The sequence below is a fragment of the Corvus brachyrhynchos genome, unplaced genomic scaffold (assembly GCF_000691975.1).
Source record: "Corvus brachyrhynchos isolate BGI_N302 unplaced genomic scaffold, ASM69197v1 scaffold80, whole genome shotgun sequence".
NCBI lineage: Eukaryota > Metazoa > Chordata > Aves > Passeriformes > Corvidae > Corvus > Corvus brachyrhynchos.
Window position 1 is genome coordinate 13,501,379 of NW_008236769.1, and position 10,118 is coordinate 13,511,496.

Here is a 10,118-nt window from a genome sequence, read left to right on the forward strand (position 1 = left end):
TTCCCTACAATGTTACATGCTCTAGTGAGCCATTTAATGTAGACCTCGGTTGTTTTTGTTTACTGATGCTGTAAATTTTAGGTATTTCACTCCTCCTCACCCCAAAAGCCCAGTGGACCAAAAGGATAGTTTGATCTTTTCAGATACAATCACTTCTAGAGAATGAGTTTACCCTTTTGGTGATGGGATTTCCTGTTCTGAGGGCAGGGGAAATGTCAGATTCAAAATATACTGCACTCAGCAAAGGGAATAACTGAACAATTTTAAAATAAGAACTTGACTAAAACTAGTTTTAGTAAAATGAAGGGGATAGCTTAACTTCTGACATTTTTAGTATCTCTTGATTTATCTGTAGATGTATATGCAAATGACATGTCTTAAATACTGGGAGATGAAATTTTTTTTCTTTCCTCATTGCACCCATTTGGTCATTTTAAAAAAGATTTAAGTCCAGTCTTTCTAGACACAATTATTTAGACTCAATACTCATAATATTTCATAATAGAAATAAAAATACATTTTGTATATTAATGCTATCCTGTAATCACTGACAGCAACACCGTTATTGTTATAGTATTGTAAAGTATTATAGTATTGTTGAAGTATTTATAGCAGGAGGTATGTTAGTGATGGATTTAAGGGAATGGATAAGCTACTTATCAAGGCACTGTGGATGTCAGTCTGGGAACACCTTGGTACTATAGGGTGCTCTGCAAAGATTTTTCCAAAAAAAAGGAGTAATTTCAATGATGATTAATTTTTATTCTTGCATCATCATCCTTATCATTAATTAATTTTTCATCTTTTAAATTTTGTGCATGTATTATTGTTAAATCTGAATTTTTTTAATAACTCCTGCTTTCTTATTCTGACAAATTCAACACTTTATGTGATTAAATGACTGTTTAAATGGCCATGTAGGGCAAGTAGTTCTGTACACTCAGTGAAGTTTGTATGTTTGGAGACTGAGTCAAGTTATGTAGACCTTCTCATGGGATTAAAATTTTCTTTCTAGATTCTTCACTGGCTCAAAATAGGAAATACTACTTCCTAGTGCTGCCCAGAAAATTCTGGGTGCCCCAGACTTGACAATGCTACAACATGAAGAAATACTACTGAAAACATTTGTTTGCTTTGTTACTTTGGTTTAAGTGTTTGGATTATTGAAAGGATGAGGATGTTTGTTTTGTTGGAATTTCTACTTCAAACAAGATGAAACTAGTTTCTCCCATTTTTAAGTGCTGTCCATGCCAAGGACTGGTGTGGGGAACTTTGCTACCTTGTTAAATTACTCCCAGTTTTCCCTTTTTTAAACTGTATTGAGTTTTTCTCCTGTGATTAAGTAAAAAGTAATTTTTTCAAATAACCTAAGTGTTATAAGTAACATGAAAGTGTCATAAGTATGTAATAGATTCTCCCTCATCTGTCAGTTGCAGGTTCACTGGGGTGCTGGAGGAGAGAGGTGTGTCTGGAGCAGGAATTTACAGCCCAGATTAAGTTACAACACTTGTATTTTTCCATTATGTATTATTCAATACATTTTAGCAAAGAACTGAAATAGGATGTGTCAGAGTATTGTAGAGTTCAGCCTTCACTACAGGATCAATTGCTGCTTTTTTGGAGAATTACAGAGGTTTTGTCTTCACAGAAAGAAGCCTCGAGTACAGGCAAATACTCTGGTTTGAAGCCTTAGTATTGCTACTACTTCAAAAAATGTTTAAACTTTTTTTTTTTTTTTTTTTTGGCAGAAGCATTTTTTGAGCTTCTGAAGGGTATTAAACTGTTCAAAAAAGGCATATAGGAAAAGACAAATATAAAAATTAATGTTAAGCTGTTGTTTCTGAATTAACCATCAAAACTGTTCTATTCTTACTCCTGTTGCAAGAGGGGCTGTGAGAAGCCTCACTCTAGGTGAGAATGTGGGCACAAATGCAATGAGTGATGTTAGTTAGTGTGTATTTTACCTAGTTTTATACCTTCAGTTAGTGAGTTGTTGTCTGTATTTCAGACAGCTTTGAAAACAAACCTTTCACTGAAAAATAAGTTTATATCATCCAAATTAAACAGTATTGTCATTCCAGATAGGCTAAATATGTTCTATTATCGGTGATCCAAAGGGCTTATGAAGGGATAGAGAAGTAGAAAAAAAGTCCATCTTCTTTTCTTAAAGAAGAGGTAATTAATAAATATGTAAAACCTCCCAAAACCTTCCTAATGCATGCACAGCTGCAATGAGAAGGTGGGCAAGGGAACTGAGGTGTGTTGGCCTCCTTGTGAGTGGGTAGGGAAGCTCAGGAGCATATCCAATTGAGGTGTTCATGCTTAAGATAATTTAGGTTTTTTAATCAACTGGTAGTTTCTTTCCAAGTCAAAACAAAGGCTGAAACCTAACCAATGTCAGCTCTGCAGTCAGTTTATTATGGGATTAAATAGATCTGAAATGTTATCTTAAGACTGTTATTATCTGTTAATTGACATTTAATTCCAGCTAGTTTTAACATAAACATTTTTCTGTTAGGAGTTTGTTTTGCAGGACAAAGGGAAAAGCATATTTGTATACACACACACAGAGATGCAGGTTTAGTGATGTCTGATCTAATACAGCATCAAGGGGAAACAGCTGTGATTTAGTGAGCACGAAGCTGAATGAAGTTCATAACTAGGACTGCATTATTGATGCTCTTGGAAGGGTTTGAGAAAACTTCTCGCCCTGCACATGGCTTCAGAGTTTAACCACTGAGGTGGGTGGTGCCAGGAGAAAGGTTGTGTCTGCAAAACTCGAGAGCTGGGTCATTCAGTTCTGTGTAATTGCGTAATTAGAATGCAGCATTTCGTGTAACACACCGCCTCAGCACAGAGGGGGAGAGAGAGGTCCTCCAGCTGCCTGACATATCTACAGAAATCCCACTCTTTTGGGCAGAGGTCTGCATCCCTGCTGGCCTGCTCAAGTCAAGGAGGATCCCTATGGAAAAGGGATTTGGGTTCAGTGCCTCCAGGGCAGTCCTGGACTGCTCTAAGATACCGAGTGATTTAATGATACTGTTTGATTGTTCTGGGGATAGGGAGACAGGTACAGGCAAAGACTCTGGTTTGATGCCTTGGTATTGGCAGTGCTTCTAAAAATGGTTAAACCTGCTTAAGCAGTAGTCGTTTTTGGCAGGACCATTTCTTTCAGAGGTTCTGAAGACTCTGGTGTGCCAAAGGCAGCTATGTGGTGTGCAGGGCAGCTTCTTTCACTTCTCTTGAGGAGTCTTCACCCTTTATTTCTAAACCACCACAGTGCTTTGAAATCCAGACATTATCTCTTGTTCAGAAAAAAAAAATAAGCTTCAGCACAGCCCTCAGCACTTTGTGTTTTATGGAATTCTGCAGAGCTTATTGTGAATTAATTCAAGACATAAAAATTAGTATTTACTACTACTAAGAATTACAGGCTTCTACCTTATGAACTACTAGGAGTGAAGAAACAAGCTGAGGTTTGGGTTTTGACAGCCTCTTGAAGGTCAGTGAAACCTTGGTTGTTGGAGTGAAGCATCCACCAAGCCCCAGCGTGACTCCAACCACAGAGGCCGATGCCTCAGTACGTGCCCAGTGTTGTCCAAGATCTGGAGCCAGGACACATCACTCACAACCATCTGCTGAATAATGATGTGGCAGAGTCCAGACATGGCCCTTGTGTAAGCAACTGTAGGCACAGCTTCATTCTGTGTATCTCAACTCTCAGCATAATGATGGATGGAATGAGAACGGAGTGGTTGCTGCTGGAAAACTCAGCTAAAGAACTATTTCTTCCCACAGAAATTCATCACCAGGTGTTACTCAAAACGAAAGAATATTTTTCTAAAAGGTGTGGTGTTGCAGGAGAGGTTACCATTGGAGTATTGAGCTTGGCTTCCTTCACATGGATCGCCTGCCGTGAGTAAAGGGGCTGTGCTAAGGGCTAAAGGCATCCTAAATATAACAAGGAATCAGGATATTGTATAGAAATAACTGAGATTACATTGAACACTGGGCTAATACAAGTGGAATCAAATTCAAAATATAAAATAAAAGGTCATATCTTCTAAGTGAGTAATAGCAGAGTTTTGTAAAGTAGAAACTTGCAACAAGATTCTCATTATAGATAAATAGTACTTGGATGATCACGGGATGTGCTTTAGCAGCCCCTGTGATATTCATGAAAACAAGTGAACAGAATATTCTGCTCTATCAGTATGAGTTCATAATTTCTGAACAGTTTGATGAGTAAGGTGAAGAGGCTGTCATCTCAGAGGGAGACATGAGGAATATATTCATCCTTAGATTCTGTGTGGAGCAAGAGGAAAAGAACTGAAAGCCAATGGCTGCAGAAGAAAAAAAATGGTACAAACAACTGCTGAATGAATTGAGGTTGAATTCTGGAATTGATGGGCAGAGCACCCAAAGTCCACCACAGCTTTCCAGGGAGAGTGGTGGCTACAAAAAAACCCCCAAAACTAAACACCAAAACCCAAAAACGAAGAAACAAACAAAAAGTGAGGATTTTCTTAATAAGGAAATTTAAGTTCATGAAAGAAATTATTTTATATAGCTCCTCTAACATCCCAAGGGAAATCTCAGACCTGTGCTTCTGTGAAATGTCTTATGCCACTAGTGCTCTTAATGCTTTATTCAAACTATTTTCTTTATCTGGGCAAAGTGTGGATGTTATTAACTATACTGGAGACAATCTGCTCTGAAAGTAAAAGCCTGTTGGGACAAATGTTGTGATACAATTACCTTAATATGTAGGCTAAATGTGTAAAAGAGAAGAACATATTCAAGTAATGTATAAAATATGTCACCACAAAAGAATGTACAAATAGCCTTCAAGAGGAGCTCAAAAGTTCTGAAACAACACTCCAGGGAAGAAAATTTAGGAGAATGTAGATTAACTACAGATACTCATTTCTGGATGGTTTTCTTAATAGTTGCTGTTTTGAGAAAGCTGATAGATTCTTAAAAGCCAGTTTTAGATTTTAATGCAGTATCAACTGTTTTCTTAAATTCCTTATGGTCTCAAAATTACACCCATGAAACATCAGCTATGTTTACCAAAATATTTTCAAATTTAGATGAGGGTTGCAACACAGGGAGATAGTTCAAAGAAAGAAGTGTGTATCTAGTGTTGACAGTTTTGCAAAATGATGTGAATATGCATTCAGAATTTTCACTGTAACTGAAAAAAATAGATTTTTACTCTTCCCAAAAAAACCCCACCCCAAACCCCAGCCCTGTCATTATAACACATTTTGACTTTAAAAATAGCATTTGTTCTTGTGCTTTAAAACAGAACGTATCAAGCCTTTTTAGTGGAGCAATTTATTCTATCACCATTGAAAACAAATGTTGAGAAAGAAAACTCTGTTGGGTTCCCATCTTCTTGTTAAGTTTCTGTGCAAAAAATAGATCCTGTGAACCTGCGACTTTTAATGCCCTGCAAGTGTGCAAAGAATAACAAGAAAAGCTTAACCAAAAAAACAATAACCTGAGTTCATTGTTGTATCATAATAAATACTGTAAATGTGACAATTTAATAAGTGAGTAAAAGAAATGGTCAGATCACTGAGAACACAGGGATTGCCCGGCCCCCACCCCAGACCTGCCCGTGGTGCTGCCTCCTGTGTGACATCCCTGCCCTCGCCCACCAGGGGCTGGTTTGGGAACGGCCAGAGGTAAAGCCACGAGACCCCACCTGGAGTTACTGAGTCCAGCTCTGGGGCCTCACAATAAGAAGTCTGGGGATCTGTTAGAGCGAGTCCAGAGGAGGCCACAAAGATGCTCAGAGGGCTGGAGCATCTCTGTTATGGAGAGAGGATGGAAGAGCACCTAAAGGGAGTGACCTGAGAGCTGGAGAGGGGCTTTTGACAAGGGCATGGAGAGACAGGACAAGGGGGAAGGGCTCCACACTGACAGAGGGCAGGGTTAGATCAGATATTAGGAAGAAATTCTTTACTGTGAGGCTCTGGCACAGGTTGCCCAGAGAAGCTGTGGCTGCCCCATCCCTGGAAATGTCCAAGGCCAGGTTGGATGGGGATTGGAGCAACCTGGTCTGGTGGAAGATGTCCCTGCCCGTGGCAGGGGGTGGAACTGGGTGATCTTTTTAAGGTCCTTTCCAACCCAAACCATTCTATGATTTTATGATCACTGGATGTGCAGACAGGATAAATGCAGCTGTCTGAGAGGCAGCACTTCACACACAGCATGACAGAGATTTAGCAGAAATGCTGGTACTTTTGGAGAAACCGTGGTCTATCAAGACCTCTGACAACGTGGGAGGTGCTTGCTTTGAGTCAGACTAGCAGACTAGTGCAGGAGTGGACACATTTTAATTTGCTTTTAATTGAGTAACTTAAGATCTTCAGTAATTCCAGTTTCCAAGAAAAGAATGAGGCAACTCTAGTCTTGAAGTACTTCATGAAATAATTATTGAACCAGGTCGGACCATAAAGTGCTCTCTGGATGAAACAGAAAGCAAAACCAGGCCAACTATGTACGGTATTTCTAATACTTCCAGCCTTCAGATATTTCCAGAGTATGGAATTCCAACCTGATACAGCTTCTGTGTTGCACTCAGTGATATACAGATATAGATTTATATATATATATATATATTTTTTTTTCCCCCCTGGAAACCAGGCTAGTGCTTCCTTTGACTCCCATGGCCTTAGGTCCCTGCACTCATCTGGGAAGGAGGAAGGTGTATTAAAAGAAAATGTACTAGGATTGAGTGACTGGTACCAGATAAAAAAGTAGTAATGGGCATTTTTGACCACTGGAATGGCTCACAGATGTTTAGCATAGAAATGTTGTCATTTGGGTGATAAGATAAAAATGCCCTGGTATGTTTGATTATAATACTTAACATTACACATTTTAGAGCAGACTAGGTATACATATCTGCATGTATGCAGTCTTAATATCAGGGATAAATTTGGGTAATTATAGCTCATAATTTGTCTCATGCAGCTATTTTTGAAAGTTAAATAATTGCTGATAGAAGGGCGTGGTAATTTATGGCAAGAGAAAATGCTCTCGCCTTATCTTCTGTCGAGGGTGGTGGGTGTAATTCTGAAGCTGGTCCTGTTTGCTGCTTCTCTAAAATATGCACTGCTGCTATCTGTAGGCACGTTTTGGGGACTGAAAAGATTCACAGCAATGTGGGTATTTTCTTAGTAAATGAAATTATCACCATGCAGAATGCTTGTAAAATATTTAGATAAATGGTTGTCTGTAAGTGGGGATATGTGGGTATGTTTTCTAAATAAAAATACTTAATTTTGAAAGAAAATAACATAATAAATTTCTGGTTGCTAATATTATGCCAGAGAATAGATTTGTTTTTTAAACTGATCTAGGTTTCCACAGCTAGGGGAAGCAGCAGCTTATTTAAGTAGTAAGCTGTTTTTAAGGAACCATGTCTGTTTATTAACTTAACGATGTTCAACAAAGAGTTAGATTGAAATGTGGATATTGCCTTTGAGAAGATGAATGTCATGAGAAGGAGCTGATGGGATTATAACTTCGAGTATGTTCCTGTTTATGTGTTCAATGTATTATTAAATGTCATTTGTTTAAGAAAGAATTAAGTTAATAATGGATCTAGTATAAACAAATACTGTTTTTATATCACTTAGGCTCTATTTGATTTTTGTTTCATGACAGCAGTTCAGAATTAAGATTCCATTATTTATTAGCTAGAAAGAGGGACGGGAAACAACATGTCATGTGTTTAGCTAGGAAATCCATGGAAGTTGAAGAAGTGGCTAAACATTATGGATGTAAAATACAAAATGAAGGTATGAAAGTATGAAAGTACACTTCCAGGAAATGCTGGATGTCTTGCTATAAAAGAAATATTTGGAAGATCTGACAAGACATCAATCATGTGAAGATGCCCAGAAAGCACTATGTATCCGGCATTATAGAGGATTAAAACTAATTTAGGACAGCCTTCCAATGCAGTTGGTGTGGCATAGTTAGCCTGGAGAGATCAAGTACTAAGGAGTTTCAGGAACTAATAGTTGTAAACTTTAATAAACAGGATCTCAGTATTTTAAATTCTTCATTTAGGATATGATTCAGAGCTGTGTAGGAATAACCCAACACAGGGAGTGGACACTGAGGATGTGCCTAAGTGTGTTCTTCCCAGTAGTAAAGCCTTTGCCATAAGAGATGCTCTTCCTCCCTGAGGAAGGAAGGACTTCTCCAGCACCTTTACAGAAGGCTGGGAAAGCTCTTCTCACTGCATTTCTCAGTAGGGGAAAATATCCATGCAGGAAAACACTTTATCATGTGTAAAGCGTAAGACATTCAAATTCAGTGGGATTCGTTGTGTTCCTAAGTTCAAGCAAGTTCTTTAAACTTAGAGTTATTCAGCAGGCACAAAATTATGACAAGCAGGGTCAGTCTATCAGGCAAGACACTTGCTTTGTGTATTTAAGTACATTTTCTGTCATCCTAAACGTACTAAAAATCTTTGCATACTCCAGTAATGACTGCTGAAGTGTGACTAGTTAAGGAAATAATTTGGTGTAAATATTCCCCTATGTAGGTAATATGCTTTTATTACTCTTAACACCAAAATCAGTGTCATACTTGAAGGAATAAATTACAAAACAAGGAGAAGTCTAGAAAGTAACTATTACGGATACAGTAGGGGATTCTCTAGCCACCACTTCATTATGGGGTTTGGTTTTTTTTTTTTGTTACTTTCGGCTGTGCTTTATAAAACATGTTTATAGACTATGTCAGCAATGTTCTTCCTCAGTTGCTGTTGCAAAGACTATTTTCGTAGTTTATCACAAAATGCCAGATTTGCTCAGCATGTAATTTAATCTTATGCTTGGAAGCATCCACATTACTTGGTTATCATGAAATTATTCTTTAATAAAAATGTATGCTTTGTGATCTATATTTTATTAATTTGGTGAGTCAGTTTATCGATTGTTGCAGATGCCATGAATGTATAATTTGTCACAGTTATTGGTTGCCTGTCAGCAGTTCGTAGCGTCACAGTGTTCTTGGCTCTTGGGGCACCTTAGGAAAAAACCTCACTTGATCTGCAAAAGAAAAGCTTTCTCCTGTAAATTATCATCAAGACTTGGGTTGATACCGGGTTTATCACTTCACAGCATGTATTGTCGTGTGTTAGCTAAACTCCGTGAATATATTCATAACGTGGCCTGCTCAGGCAAGGGCTTTGAGCAAATACAATTTAGTGATTTTAAATGTTGGGGGTGAGGTCAGAAGGAGCACAGCATCAGAAATGGGAGGCGCAGACTTTGTCACTAATTTAGTTCACACTGAACTTAGGAATTATTAGGGTCACTAGACTGGAAAAACAGAAGAAAATTCTGGGGTATTTTTATCCCCCTCTTCTACAGTAGATAGTTTTCTGCTGTAATATAAAGCAGTGATAAGTTTTGTTGATTGAAAAGTTTATTTTCAAGAATGAGTGTTAATTAACTTGAATTTTGAAAAAAGGCTGTGTATTCCATGTATTTTAGTAAAGCAGGTATTTATACCCACAACTGTTTGGCTTGAATAAGAAACTTTACTTTGGTAAGAATTTCGCAGTGGTGATACAGATTTTAGCTTTGCGTGCTGGAGTGGAGCTGTGTGGTTGAAACATCTGCTGGTTTCATTTTGTTATTTTTAAAGTCTGGTTCTGCATCCTGGGAGCTTGGTAAAGGCATGCACAGAGCTTGTGTGCCATGTCAAAACCAGTGGCTGAGCTCAGATTTTGGCTGGAGTAGGTATTGTGGTTTATATCCCCTCATCTTTTTGGAATCTCTAAAATATTACTCTCTGGTGCTTCACAGCGATCAGTGATTTAGGCAAGGGCATCCTTCCACACGGAGTAGAACAAGTTCCCTGGGGATTCCCCAAGTTTTTGGTCTCTACAATTAATACACAATGGGGGGGACTATATAAAAAAATCCGGGAGAAGGCCCTGCCCAAAATAAGACGGGCAGAGGGAAGTTAAAAAGGGGGAGCGAGAGGGAGGGAGAAGAGACAAATAAGGAAAAAACGAGAAAGAAAAAGGGTGGGGAAAAGAAAGCGGGGTGGGGAAGGAAAAAAATAGAGGAAAAAGGGAG

The 10,118-nt window shown here is 38.4% G+C and overlaps 1 protein-coding gene across 4 annotated transcripts in view; it reads left to right on the forward strand.

Moving 5' to 3' along the window:
• Positions 1–10,118, forward strand: part of CTBP1 (C-terminal binding protein 1) — a 232,606-nt gene that overhangs the window by 70,945 nt on the left and 151,543 nt on the right. The window lies entirely within an intron of this gene.